At 41.7% G+C, this 15,385-nt stretch overlaps 1 pseudogene across 1 annotated transcript in view; it reads left to right on the top strand.

Annotated features, from left to right (window-relative positions):
- The first annotated feature begins 1,868 nt into the window (after positions 1-1,868).
- The window catches only part of LOC311115517 (NLR family CARD domain-containing protein 3-like), a 14,443-nt pseudogene continuing 926 nt past the window's right edge, over positions 1,869-15,385 (top strand). Inside the window, exons 1-3 of the transcript in view lie at positions 1,869-3,653; positions 3,947-4,115; positions 15,141-15,195. The product of the transcript in view is annotated as an NLR family CARD domain-containing protein 3-like (transcript). The remainder of the gene's footprint in view (positions 3,654-3,946; positions 4,116-15,140; positions 15,196-15,385) is intronic.

The raw sequence follows: 15,385 nt of genomic DNA, 5'->3' as shown, positions 1-15,385 counted from the left end.
AATTTTGCTACATAAAATCGAATCGAGCCGGTCGGTCACATTTGACTGTGTCAAACCTAGCTGTATTACTTATTTCTCTGAGAGTGAGGCAGATATATATTATTACTGTGTAAAACCTAGCAGTACTACTTATTTCTCTGAGAGTGAGGCAGATATATATTATTACTGTGTAAAACCTAGCAGTACTACTTATTTCTCTGAGTGAGGCAGATATATATTATTACTGTGTAAAACCTAGCAGTACTACTTATTTCTCTGAGAGTGAGGCAGATATATATTATTACTGTGTAAAACCTAGCAGTACTACTTATTTCTCTGAGAGTGAGGCAGATATATAGCATTTTGCAAAAAAACATGATTATTTGTCTCTCTAAAATGAAACCATCAAGTGATAGATTTTAAACAAATACATGTCTGTCATTGAACAATCCCATGCCATGATTAGCTACTGAAAAAACACATCAAATCTCTTTCATAATTTCTTTAAACAATAAAAGCTAATTTACGAACATTTCTGAAAATGGATATATAGCGTTTTGGAATGAAAATCTTCTTATGTTTCCCCATCTGAGCTCAGAGTAGATGAGAGATGTAATGTTTGTCTCTGTTGTGTTGAAGCCCAATCAAGCAGGAGAGACCAGCCTCCCCTGTACCCAGCTGTGTGTCCATGAAGAGTGACCGGTCTATGGGTAAACCTATACACTTTAGAGAGGGAGACTTTTCTACTGAACAAAGGTAAGAAGAAGTCATGGGTCATGGTCAGTGAGTTAAACAACACTGTCTCTAGTCATTTCTCCTCTCCCATTTTCCCATTTATTTTTGTTGTTTTCATAATCCATAGGCTAATAATTTTTTTCCATTTTCATAGTCCTGAAACAATATTAAACAAACACTATATTCCCTCCCTGTGTGTGTGTTTGTGTGTGTGAGTGTGAGTGTGAGTGTGAGTGTGAGTGTGTGTGTGCACTCCCTGGATGAGGAGATGTAATCTCATGTTTTGTCCACAGAAACCAACAGGAGAGATCAGAGTCAGAGATTCTCAGTGGTCAGTCTTCCCAGAGTCATCAAACAGACCTGGCCTCCATATTCAGTGTATGTGGTCCTGTTATGTACATTTGTTTTTGTTTACCTCAAGTAAAGTTGATCTGTCAATCATTCATTCATGTGTTAATGAGAAAGCATTTAGTCTCTTGCTTAACTTATTTACTTGATTTATTTCAGTTGCTTGAAGAGAATATTATAACATTTGTGAAGAACGAGCTGAAGATGTTCAAGAGGATTCTTAGTCCAGAACTCCCAGAAGGCTTTGAGAGTCTGAAGCAGGATAAGGAAGTGGTGGATGCTGAAGATGAGAAGCAGGTGAGCAGTGCCAGAGAGGGGGCTCTGAAGATCACACTGCACGTCCTGAGGAAAATGAACCAGAAGGAGCTTGCTGACACACTGGAGAAAAGTAAGAGCTGTCTGCCTCATGTTGAATGCTGTTTTAGAACATTTAAAAGCTGTAGCTAAAGTAGCTGTGTAACTCAATGATATTGTAGCAGCCTTAACACAACACCTAGTGACCTCATCAAGTAGCAGCAGGGAGGTGTTGTGTTGATTAATTTAGACAGAGAGAGAGAGAGAGAGAGAGAGAGAGAGAGAGAGAGAGAGAGAGAGAGAGAGAGAGAGAGAGAGAGAGAGAGAGAGAGAGAATACCAATAATAATATAATCAGTCACACCAGTCTGTAATGCATTATGAAAACATTTACACATTTATACAGTCAGTTAAGAGAATAAATTACTTTCATTTAAAACTTTATAACAGTCCTACAATACTGTAGGCATTAAAACAGATGTAAAATTAATATCCTCTGTGTTATTTCCTCATTCAGATGAGCTTGCTGTGATTTGCCAACGTGAACTCAAATCTAATCTAAAGAAGAAGTTTCAATGTGTATTTGAGGGGATCGCTAAACAAGGAAACCAAACACTTCTCAATAAGATCTACACAGAGCTCTACATCACAGAGGGTGGAACAGGAGAGGTCAATAATGAACATGAGCTGAGACAGATTGAGACAACAACCAGGAAACAAGCAAGACCAGAGACTGCAATCAAATGTAACGACATCTTCAAACCCTTAACTGGACAAGACAAACTTATCAGAACTGTGCTGACAAAGGGAGTCGCTGGCATTGGAAAAACAGTCTCTGTGCAGAAGTTCATTCTGGACTGGGCTGAAGGAAAAGCAAATCAGGATGTCCAATTTGTATTTTCATTCCCTTTTCGGGATCTGAATTTGATGAAAGGGGATAAACACACTTTCATCGAACTTATCAATGGAAACCAAAGAATCAAGAATCTCCAACTACGACAAGTACAAAGTTCTGTTCATCTTTGATGGTCTGGATGAGTGCCGACTGCCCCTAGACTTCCAGAAGAACAAGATATGCTGTGACGTCACAGAGTCAACCTCAGTGGATGGTCTGCTGACAAATCTCATCAAGGGAAATCTGCTTCCCTCTGCTCTCCTCTGGATAACTACCCGACCTGCAGCAGCCAATAAGATCCCTTCAGGGTGTGTTGACCAGGTGACAGAGGTACGAGGGTTCAATGACCCACAAAAGGAGCAGTATTTCAGGAAGAGATTCAGTGATGAGGACCTGGCCAGCAGAATCATCTCACACATAAAGACATCAAGGAGCCTCCACATCATGTGCCACATTCCAGTCTTCTGTTGGATTTCTGCAATAGTCCTTGAACACATGCTGAAACATAGGAGAGAAGAGATGCCCAAGACTCTGACTGAGATGTACACACACCTTGTGGAGTTTCATACCAAACAGAAGAATGAAAAGTATCTTGGGAAAGAAGAGACAGGTCCACACTGGAATAAAGAGAGCATTCTGTCACTGGGAAAACTGGCTTTTCAACAGCTTGTTGACGGCAATCTGATTTTCTATGAAGAAGACCTGAAAAAGGCTGGCATTGATGTCAATGAAGCATCAGTGTACTCAGGATTGTGCACACAGCTCTTTAAAGAGGAATGTGGGCTGTACCAGGACAAGGTGTACTGCTTCGTGCATCTGAGCATTCAGGAGTTTCTGGCTGCTGTATATGTGTTCCTCTCATTCATCAACAACAATGAGAATCTAATGGCCAAACCTCAATCAACGTCCAGTAACTTTTCTGTGAGGATCAGACGCAAGCGTAAAGTTTCTGTCTACAAGAGTGCTGTGGATAAAGCCTTACAAAGTGAGACGGGAAACCTGGACCTTTTCCTCCGCTTCCTTCTGGGCCTCTCACTGGAGTCCAATCAGAAGCACTTACGAGGTCTACTGACAAAGACAAGAAGCAGCTCGAAGAGCCATGAAGAAACAGTCAAGTACATCAAGGAGAAGATCAGGGAGAATCCCTCTCCAGAGAGGTGCATCAATCTGTTCCACTGTCTGAATGAACTGAATGACCATTCTCTAGTGGAGGAGATCCAAAGCTACCTGAGATCAGGAAGTGTCTCAGAAGAAGAACTGTCACCTGCACAGTGGTCAGCTCTGGTCTTTGTGTTGCTGACTTCAGAAAAGGAGCTGGATGTGTTTGACCTGAAGAAATACTCCAGATCAAAGGAAGGTCTTCTGAGGCTGCTGCCAGTGGTCAAAGCCTCCAGAGCTGCTCTGTGAGTACATCAAATGACATATAAGAACTAATAATCAGGAATAAATATTAAGTCTAGAGAAATATAAGTATTATAATATGTATATAATATATAATATTACATTGAAAAACTTACTGAATCAATGCATTGATGTTCATATTAGTATAACAATATGACAATACAATTCTAGGAGACAGAAGATGAATCGATATGTTGTTTAAGAGAATAAATCAAATGCATCTGCCATTGTCCTTCTACACTACTGGTGTTAAATTAACAGTGTGTTTGTGAAGTCATGATGATCTCTCTGTCAGGCTGTCAGGCTGTGGAGTCACAGAGGAAGGCTGTGCTTCTCTGGTCTCAGCTCTGAAGTCAAACCCCTCACACCTGAGAGAGCTGGATCTGAGCTACAATGACCTGAAGGATTCAGGAGTGAAGCTGCTCTCTGCTGGACTGGGGAATCCCCACTGTAAACTGGAGACTCTGAGGTCAGTATTCCTGTAGTTTGTCAACAAGTGATAACTGTTCACCAGATCCACATGTGTTTACCAGGCACACATAGTCCACACCATATGTGTTTTGACAGTGAACAGTTTTACATTTGCGTCTATGCTCCAGCATTTTGGATTTGAGATAGAATGTTTCATATTAGGTGACAGTATATAAAGTCACCTTTTATTTGAGGATATTTTCATACATATCTGTGTTACTGTTTAGTAATGAAGGCACTTTATGTGTGTAGTTCTCCCATTTGAAAAATTTGTAATAATTTGGACATATTCACTTATATTGTATTAAAGTAGTCATACGTTTAGTATTTGGTCCCATATTCCTTACCCACAATGATTACATCAAGCTTGTGATTCTACAAACTTGTTGAATGCATTTGCAGTTTGTCTTGGTTGTGTTTTGGATGATGTTTTTCCCAATAGAAACTGAATGGTGAATAATGTCCTGTCATTTTGGAGTCACTTCACTTGTATTGTCAGTAAGAATAGAAGATGTTTCTGAACACTTCTACATTCATGTGGATGCTACCATGATTATGAATAATCATGAATGAATCGTGAATGATGATGAATGAGAAAGTTACAGAGGAACAAGGATCATACCCCCTCTGTTATTGGTAATGGTGAGAGGTTAGCATGTTTTGTTGTAGCCTCTGTAACTTTCTCATTCATTATTATTCATGATTCATTCATTATTTTTCTTAATCATGGCATCATTAGGATTAATGTAGTAGTGTTTAGAAACATGTAATCTACTCACTTAGACAGAAAATTACTCCAGTCATCATCCACCATTCAGTTACTATTGGACAAAACATAACCCAAAACACAACCAAAACAAACTGCAAATGCAACCAACGAGTTCGGGACCAAATTCTATACTTTTGACTACCTTAATGCACTATAAGTGAATTGGTCAGAATACTTATGACTTCTTCAAATAGGGGGACTAGATACATAAAGTGCTTTCATTTCTAAACGGTGAAACAGATATGTATTAAAATACCCTCAAATAAAAGGTGACATTATATACTGTCACCTCATATGAAACATTTAATCTCAAATCCAAAATGCTGAAGTATAGAGCCACATTTAAAATATTAGCTTCACTGTCAAACTAGATATGGTGTGGACTGTATACTCAATACAATCTAAATCTGATACCTCACTGTCTGTCTTTTGACTGATACTGCTTTTTAAACTGCTCTGGTCAGTCTACTCAAATATTTGTAATATGCATGTTTCTATCTACAAGCAATACTTTCATAATTTGTCATTTCTAATAATAAAACATCCATTTATGAATAGATATGGCAGGTTTCAGGACACATTTAATCAATGAATTGATTTTCACATTAGTATAACATTATTACCATACAATTCTAGGAGACGGAAGATGAATCTATATGTTGTTTAAGAGAATAAACCAAATGCATCTGCCATTGTCCTTCTACACTACTGGTGTTAAATTAACAGTTTGTGAAATCATGATGATCTCTTTGTCAGGCTGTCAGGCTGTGGAGTCACAGAGGAAGGCTGTGCTTCTCTGGTCTCAGCTCTGAGGTCAAACCCCTCACACCTGAGAGAGCTGGATCTGAGTAACAATGACCTGAAGGATACAGGAGTGAAGCTGCTTTCTGCTGGACTGGGGAATCCCCACTGTAAACTGGAGACTCTGAGGTCAGTATTCCTGTAGTTGGTCAACAAGTGATAACTGTTCACCAGATCCACATGTGTTTACCAGGCACACATAGTCCACACCATATGTGTTTGGACAGTGAAGCTTACAGTTTTACATTTGGTGCTATGCTCCTGCATTTTGATTTGAGATAAAATGCTTCATATTAGGTGACAGTATATAATATCACCTTTATTTGAGGATATTTTCATACATATCTGTGTTACTGTTTAGAAATGAAATCACTTTATGTATCTATTTCTCCCATTTGTATATGTCGTAATAATTTGGACATATTCACTTATATTGTATTAAAGTAGTCATACGTTTAGTATTTGGTCCCATATTCCTTACCTGCAGTGATTATATCAAGCCTGTGATTCTACAAACTTGTTGAATACATTTGCAGTTTGTCTTGGTTGTGTTTTGGATGATGTTTTTCCCAATAGAAACTGAATGGTGAATAATGTCCTGTCATTTTGGAGTCACTTCACTTGTATTGTCTGTAAGAATAGAAGATGTTTCTGAACACTTCTACATTCATGTGGATGCTACCATGATTATGAATAATCATGAATGAATCATGAATGATGATGAATGAGAAAGTTACAGAGGAACAAGGATCATACCCCCACTGTTATTGGTAATGGTGAGAGGTTAGCATGTTTTGTTGTAGCCTCTGTAACTTTCTCACTCATTATTATTCATGATTCATTCATTATTTTTTTAAATCATGGCATTTATAGGATTAATTTAGTAGTGTTTAGAAACATGTAATCTACTCACTTAGACAGAAAATTACTCCAGTCATCATCCACCATTCAGTTACTATTGGGCAAAACATAACCCAAAACACAACCAAAACAAACTGCAAATGCAACCAACGAGTTTGGGACCAAATACTAAACTTTTGACTACTTTAATACACTATAAGTGAATTGGTCAGAATACTTATGACTTCTTCAAAAGTGGGGGACTAGATACATAAAGTGCTTTCATTTCTAAATGGTGAAACAGATATGTATGAAAATACCCTAAAATAAAAGGTGACATTATATACTGTCACCTCATATGAAACATTTGATCTCAAATCCAAAATGCTGGAGTATAGAGCCACATTTGAAATGTTAGCTTCACTGTCAAAATATATATGGTGTGGACTGTATACTCAATACAATCTAAATCTGATACCTCACTGTCTGTCTTTTGACTGATACTGCTTTTTAAACTGGTCTGGTCAGTCTACTCAAATATTTGTACTATACATTTTTCTCTCTACAAGCAATACTTTGATAATTTCTCATTTCCAATAATGAAACATTAATTTATGAATAGATATGGCAGGTTTCAGGACACTGATGTATCTGAATATGTTGAAAAAAATATACTGCCACTATTTTGACCACCAAAGAATAGCAGTGTGGTTTTAATATGATTTGACTCTTTGCAGGCTGTCAGGCTGTCTAGTCACAGAGGAAGGCTGTGCTTCTCTGGTCTCAGCTCTGAAGTCAAACCCCTCACACCTGAGAGAGCTGGATCTGAGTAACAATGACCTGAAGGATTCAGGAGTGAAGCTGCTCTCTGCTGAACTGGGGAATCCCCACTGTAAACTGGAGACTCTGAGGTCAGTATTCCGGTAGTTGGTCAACAAGTGATAACTGTTCACCAGATCCACATGTGTTTACCAGGCACACATAGTCCACACCATATGTGTTTGGACAGTGAAGCTTACAGTTTTACATTTGGTGCTATGCTCCAGCATTTTGGATTTCAGATAGAATGTTTCATATTAGGTGACAGTACAGAATGTCACCTTTTATTTGAGGATATTTTCATACATATCTGTGTTACTGTTTAGAAATTAAAGCACTTTATGTATCTAGTTCTCCCATTTGAAAAAGTCATAATAATTTGGACATATTCACTTATATTGTATTAAAGTAGTCATAAGTTTAGTATTTGGTCCCATATTCCTTACCTGCAGTGATTACATCAAGCCTGTGATTCTACAAACTTGTTGAATACATTTGCAGTTTGTCTTGGTTGTGTTTTAGATTATGTTTTTCCCAATAGAAACTGAATGGTGAATAATGTCCTGTCATTTTGGAGTCACTTCACTTGTATTGTCAGTAAGAATATAATATGTTTCTGAACACTTCTACATTCATGTGGATGCTACCATGATTATGAATAATCATGAATGAATCGTGAATGATGATGAATGAGAAAGTCACAGAGGAACAAGGATCATACCCCCTCTGTTATTGGTAATGGTGAGAGGTTAGCATGTTTTGTTGTAGCCTCTGTAACTTTCTTAATCATGGCATCATTAGGATTCATTTAGTAGTGTTTAGAAACATTTACATTTTAGTCATTTAGCAGACGCTCTTATCCAGAGCGACTTACAGTTAGTGAGTGCATACATTATTTTTTATTACATTTTGTCATACTGGCCCCCCGTGGGAATCGAACCCACAACCCTAGCGTTGCAAACGCCATGCTCTACCAACCAAACTACATCCCTGCCTGCCATTCCCTCCCCTACCCTGGACGACGCTGGGCCAATTGTGCGCCGCCCCATGGGTCTCCCGGTCGCGGCCGGCTACGACAGAGCCTGGATTCGAACCAGGATCTCTAGTGGCACAGCTACAGAAACCTGTTATCTACTCACTTAGACAGAAAATTACTCCAGTCATCATCCACCATTAAGTTACTATCGGGCAAAACATAACCCAAAACAAACTGCAAATACAACCAACGAGTTTACAACCAAGTACTCAACTTTTACTACGTTAATACACTATTAGTCAAATGGTCAGAATACGTTTGACTTCGTCAAATGGGGGGACTAGATACATAAAGTGCTTTCATTTCTAAACGGTGAAACATATGTATTAAAATACCCTCAAATAAAAGGTGACATTATATACTGTCACCTCATATGAAACATTTGATCTCAAATCCAAAATGCTGGAGTATAGAGCCACATTTAAAATGTTAGCTTCACCGTCAAACTAGATATGGTGTGGACTGTATACTCAATACAATCTAAATCTGATACCTCACTGTCTGTCTTTTGACTGATACTGCTTTTTAAACTGCTCTGGTCAGTCTACTCAAATATTTGTACTATACATTTTTCTATCTACAAGCAATACTTTGATAATTTGTCATTTCTAATAATGAAACATTCATATATGAATAGATATGGCAGGTTTCAGGACACTGATATATCTGAATATGTTGAAAAAAATATACTGCTACTATTTTGACCACCAAAGAATAGCAGTGTGGTTTTAATATGATTTGACTCTTTGCAGGCTGTCAGGCTGTCTAGTCACAGAGGAAGGCTGTGCTTCTCTGGTCTCAGCTCTGAAGTCAAACCCCTCACACCTGAGAGAGCTGGATCTGAGTAACAATGACCTGAAGGATTCAGGAGTGAAGCTGCTCTCTGCTGGACTGGGGAATCCCCACTGTAAACTGGAGACTCTGAGGTCAGTATTCCTGTAGTTGGTCAACAAGTGATAACTGTTTACATTTACATTTACATTTTAGTCATTTAGCAGACGCTCTTATCCAGAGCGACTTACAGGAGCAAATAGGGTTAAGTGCCTTGCTCAAGGGCACATTTACGTCATTTAGCAGACGCTCTTATCCAGAGCGACTCACAAATTGGTGCATTCACCCTATAGCCAGTGGGATAACCACTTTACAATTTTTTTTTTTTGGGGGGGGGGGGGGGGGGGGGGGGGGGATAGAAGGATTACTTTATCCTATCCCAGGTATTCCTTAAAGAGGTGGGGTTTCAAATGTCTCCGGAAGGTGGTGAGTGACTCCGCTGTCCTGGCGTCGTGAGGGAGCTTGTTCCACCATTGGGGTGCCAGAGCAGCGAACAGTTTTGACTGGGCTGAGCGGGAACTATGCTTCCGCAGAGGATGGGGAGCCAGCAGGCCAGAGGTGGATGAACGCAATGCCCTCGTTTGGGTGTAGGGACTGATCAGAGCCCGAAGGTACAGAGGTGCCGTTCCCCTCACTGCTCCATAGGCAAGCACCATGGTCTTGTAACGGATGCGAGTTTCAACTGGAAGCCAGTGGAGTGTGCGGAGGAGGGGGGTGACGTGAGAGAACTTGGGAAGGTTGAACACCAGACGGGCTGCGGCATTCTGGATGAGTTGTAGGGGTTTAATGGCACAGGCAGGGAGGCCAGCCAACAGCGAGTTGCAGTAGTCCAGACGGGAGATGACAAGTGCCTGGATTAGGACCTGTGCCGCTTCCTGTGTAAGGCAGGGTCGTACTCTCCGAATGTTGTAGAATATGAACCTGCAGGAGCGGGTCACCGCCTTGATGTTAGCGGAGAACGACAGGGTGTTGTCCAGGGTCACGCCAAGGCTCTTCGCACTCTGGGAGGAGGACACAACGGAGTTGTCAACCGTGATGGCGAGATCATGGAACGGGCAGTCCTTCCCCGGGAGGAAGAGCAGCTCCGTCTTGCCAGGGTTCAGCTTGAGGTGGTGATCCGTCATCCATACTGATATGTCTGCCAGACATGCAGAGATGCGATTCGCCACCTGGTTATCAGAAGGTGGAAAGGAGAAGATTAGTTGTGTATCGTCAGCGTAGCAATGATAGGAGAGGCCATGTGAGGATATGACAGAGCCAAGTGACTTGGTGTATAGGGAGAAAAGGAGAGGGCCTAGAACTGAGCCCTGGGGGACACCAGTGGTGAGAGCACGTGGTGCGGAGACAGCTTCTCGCCACGCCACTTGGTAGGAGCGACCGGTCAGGTAGGACGCAATCCAGGAGTGAGCCGCGCCGGAGATGCCCAGCTCGGAGAGGGTGGAGAGGAGGATCTGATGGTTCACAGTATCAAAGGCAGCAGACAGGTCTAGAAGGACAAGAGCAGAGGAGAGAGAGTTAGCTTTAGCAGTGCGGAGAGCCTCCGTGACACAGAGAAGAGCAGTCTCAGTTGAATGACCTGTCCTGAAACCTGACTGGTTTGGATCAAGAAGGTCATTCTGAGAGAGATAGCAAGAGAGTTGGCTAAAGACGGCACGCTCAATAGTTTTGGAAAGAAAAGAAAGAAGGGATACTGGTCTGTAGTTGTTGACATCAGTGGGATCGAGTGTTGGTTTTTTGAGAAGGGGAGCAACTCTCGCTCTCTTGAAGACGGAAGGGACATGGCCAGCGGTCAAGGATGAGTTGATCAGCGAGGTGAGGTAGGGGAGAAGGTCACCGGAGATGGTCTGGAGAAGAGAGGAGGGGATGGGGTCGAGCGGGCAGGTTGTTGGGCGGCCTGCAGTCACAGGGGGGGGGGGGATTCAGCAGGGAGGAAAATGTGGCAAAGAGCTTCCTAGGGTTAGAGGCAGATGCTTGGAATTTAGAGTGGTAGAAAGTGGCCTTAGCAGCAGAAACAGATGAAGAAAATGTAGAGAGGAGGGAGTGAAAAGATGCCAGGTCGGCAGGGAGTTTAGTTTTCTTCCATTTCCGCTCCGCTGCCCGGAGCTCTGTTCTGTGAGCTCGCAATGAGTCATCAAGCCACGGAGCTGGAGGGGAGGACCGAGCCGGCCAGGAGGATAGGGGACACAGAGAGTCAAAGGATGCAGAAAGGGAGGAGAGGAGGGTTGAGGAGGCAGAATCAGGAGATTGGAGGGAGAAGGATTGAGCAGAGGGAAGAGATGATACGATGGAAGAGGAGAGAGTAGTGGGAGAGAGAGAGCGAAGGTTGCGGCGGCGCATTACCATCTGTGTAGGGGCAGAGTGAGTAGTGTGGGAGGAGAGCGAGAGAGAAAAGGAAACAAAGTAGTGGTCGGAGACATGGAGGGGAGTTGCAGTGAGATTAGTAGAAGAGCAGCATCTAGTAAAGATGAGGTCAAGCGTATTGCCTGCCTTGTGAGTAGGGGGGGACGGTGAGAGGGTGAGGTCAAAAGAGGAGAGGAGTGGAAAGAAGGAGGCAGAGAGAAATGAGTCAAATGTGGACATAGGGAGGTTGAAATCCCCCAAAACTGAGAGGGGTGAGCCATCCTCAGGAAAGGAACTTATCAAGGCGTCAAGCTCATTGATGAACTCTCCAAGGGAACCTGGAGGGCGATAGATGACAAGGATATTAAGCTTAAATGGGCTAGTGACTGTGACAGCATGGAATTCAAATGAGGAGATAGACAGATGGGTTAGGGGGAAAATTGAGAATGTCCACTTGGGAGAGATGAGGATTCCTGTGCCACCACCCCTCTGACCAGATGCTCTCGGGGTATGCGAGAACACATGGTCAGACGAGGAGAGAGCAGTAGGAGTAGCAGTGTTTTCAGTGGTAATCCATGTTTCCGTCAGCGCCAGGAAGTCGAGGGACTGGAGGTTAGCATAGGCTGGGATGAAGTCAGCTTTGTTGGCAGCAGAACGGCAGTTCCAGAGGCTGCCTGAGACCTGGAACTCCAGGTGTGGGGTGCGTGCAGGGACCACCAGGTTAGAGAGGCAGCAGCCACGCGGTTCACCAGATCCACATGTGTTTACCAGGCACACATAGTCCACACCATATGTGTTTGGACAGTGAAGCTTACAGTTTTACATTTGGTGCTATGCTCCAGCATTTTGGATTTGATATAGAATGTTTCATATTAGGGAACAGTACAGAATGTCACTTTTTATTTGAGGATATTCATGTTTTACTGTTTAGAAATGAAAGCACTTTATGTATGTAGTTCTCTAGTTCTACCATTTGAAAAAGTCATAAGTATTTGGACAAATTAATTTAGTCCAATGTTTAGTGTTTTAGTGTTTGATCTTTGAATATTCTTTGCCTGCAGTGATTACATCAAGCTTGTGAATCTACAAACTTGTTGAATACATTTGCAGTTTGTCTTGGTTGTGTTTTGGATTATGTTTTTCCCAGTAGAAACTGAATGGTGAATAATGTCCTGTCATTTTGGAGTCACTTCACTTGTATTGTCAGTAAGAATAGAAGATGTTTCTGAACACTTCTACATTAATTTGGATGCTACTATGATTATGAATAATCATGAATGAATCGTGAATGATGATGAATGAGAAAGTTACAGAGGAACAAGGATCATACCCCCATCTGTTATTGGTAATGGTGAGAGGTTAGCATGTTTTGTTGTAGCCTCTGTAACTTTCTCATTCATTATTATTCATGATTCATTCAAGATTTTTATTAATCATGTCATCATCAGGATTCATTTAGTAGTGTTTAGAAACATGTTATCTACTCACTTAGACAGAAGATTAATCCAGTCATCATCCACCATTCAGTTACTATTGGGCAAAACATAACCCAAAACACAACCAAAACAAACTGCAAATGCAACCAACGAGTTTGGGACCAAATACTAAACTTTTAACTACTTTAATGCACTATAAGTGAATTGGTCAGAATACTTATGACTTCTTGAAAAAGGGGGACTAGATACATAAAGGGTTTTTATTTTTCTAAAAGGTGAAACAGATATGTATAAAAATTCCCTCAAATTAAAGGTGACATTATATACTGTCACCTCATATGAAACATTTGATCTGAAATCCAAAATGCTGGAGTACAGAGCCACATTTAAAATGTTAGCTTTACTGTGAAACTAGATATGGTGTGGACTGTATACTCAATACAATCTAAATCTGATACCTCACTGTCTGTCTTTTGACTGATACTGCTTTTAAAACTGCTCTGGTCAGTCTACTCAAATATTTGGACTATACATGTTTCTTTCTACAAGCAATATTATGATAATTTCTAATAATAATACATTCATTTATGAATAGATATGGCAGGTTTCAGGACACTGATATATCTAAACATGTAAAATGTTGTACAATTACTCACCACCAAATAATAGCAGTGTGATTTTAATATGATTTTACCCTTTGCAGGCTGTCACGCTGTCTAGTCACAGAGGAAGGCTGTGCTTCTCTGGTCTCAGCTCTGAGGTCAAACCCCTCACACCTGAGAGAGCTGGACCTGAGCTACAATCACCCAGGAGACTCAGGAGTCAGACTGCTCTCTGCTGGACTGGAGGATCCACACTGCAGACTGGAGAAACTCAAGTATGTAGAGGGTTTATGTCAATGTTCATATCAGACATGTTGGAGTTATCAGGCTAGTTAAGACAAACTTTCTGACCACCACTTGGACTAAGTTATATAAAGACTGTGTGTGTATGTGTGTTTCCTGTGTGTGTGTGTGTGTGTGTGTCCAGTGTGTGTGTGTTAGCGTGTGTGTGTCTGTGTGTGTCCAGTGTGTGTGTGTGTGTGTGTGTCCAGTGTGTCGTGTGTCGGGACACACACACACACAAGACACACATACACACACACTGTAAACACACACACTGGACACATACACACAAAGGACGCACACACACACACACTGGACAAACACACACACTGGACACACACACACACACACTAGACATACACACACACACTGGACACACACACTGGACACACACACACACACACTGAACACACACGCACACACACACACACACACACACACTGGACACACACCGGACACACACACTAACAGAAACACACACTGGACACACACACAAACAAACACACACTGGACACACACAAACACACAGACTTACTCACACTGGACACACACACACACACACACACACACACACACACACACACACACACACACACACACACTGGACACACACTGGACACACACACAAACAGAAACACACACTGGACACACACACAAATACACAGACTTACTCACACTGGACACACACACACACCCACACACACACACACACTGGACACACACCAGAAACACACACAAACAGAAACACACACTGGACACACACACAAACACACAGACTTACTCACACTGGACACACACACACGAACACTGGACACACACATACACTGGACACACACACACACTGGACAAACACACACACTAGACACACACACATACAATAGACACACACACACACACACACTAGACATACACACACACTGGACACACACACACAATGGACACACATACACACACTGGACAAACACACACACTGGACACACACACACTGGACAAACACACACACACACACTGGGCACACACCCTGGACAGACACACACACACTGGACACACACACTGGACACACACACACACACACACACACACTGGAAACACACACGCACACACTAGACACACACACACACACACACTGTACACACTCACACACTGGACACACACACACACTTGGACAAATGTATATACTGACTGTGTGTGTGTGTGTGTGTGTGTGTGTGTGTGTGTGAGTTCAGGTGTATCCCTCAATGACTGTCTGTTCTTCTGCTTACCGCTACAGTGTGGAACATGGTGGAGAGAACAGAATGAAACCTGGATTTAGAAAATGTGAGTGTTGACTGCTGTGAAGAATATGACTAAGAATAAGTCTTAATTCAAGTGAAGTCAAAGTCAAAGACCACCATCATTACTTACTTGGTCATATTAAATATCAGCTGTAGTCCTACAGAAGCACAAATCAGGGACACCAAAGTTTACAAAGAGTTGTTTTGACAATGTGTGTGTGTGTGTGGCGTGT

Source organism: Coregonus lavaretus (genome assembly GCF_964263955.1).
Source record: "Coregonus lavaretus genome assembly, contig: HAP1_SCAFFOLD_487, whole genome shotgun sequence".
NCBI lineage: Eukaryota > Metazoa > Chordata > Actinopteri > Salmoniformes > Salmonidae > Coregonus > Coregonus lavaretus.
Note: the sequence above shows the minus strand (reverse complement) of the source record. Positions and strands in the feature narration are given on the sequence as shown.